Below are 333 nucleotides of genomic sequence, written 5' to 3' on the forward strand. Positions count from 1 at the left end.
CGGTGCATTTGACAGCCCTTGGGACATCACCAGCCACTCCCACAGCATGCCGCTCGGAGTGCTCACCACTGTTAGCGGAATTTCACTCGTTCTCATGAGCAATCGGTAATACCCATCGACCAAGTCGAAAGCACTGTACTTCGTACATCCCACCATGTTGTTCTGAAGAACATCCTTTCTAGGAATTGACGTTTGTGCCGGAATGGTGGCAGCGTTAAGCTTATTGTAAGCATGAACGATACGCCACTTGCCGTTCGGCTTCCGACCACAAAACATGGGTGTCAAATGGGGAGACTTGCTCTCACGTACCATCCCTGCGTCGTGCTTTGCACG

Source organism: Plasmopara halstedii (assembly GCF_900000015.1).
Source record: "Plasmopara halstedii genome assembly, contig: Scaffold_3073, whole genome shotgun sequence".
Lineage (NCBI taxonomy): Eukaryota > Oomycota > Peronosporomycetes > Peronosporales > Peronosporaceae > Plasmopara > Plasmopara halstedii.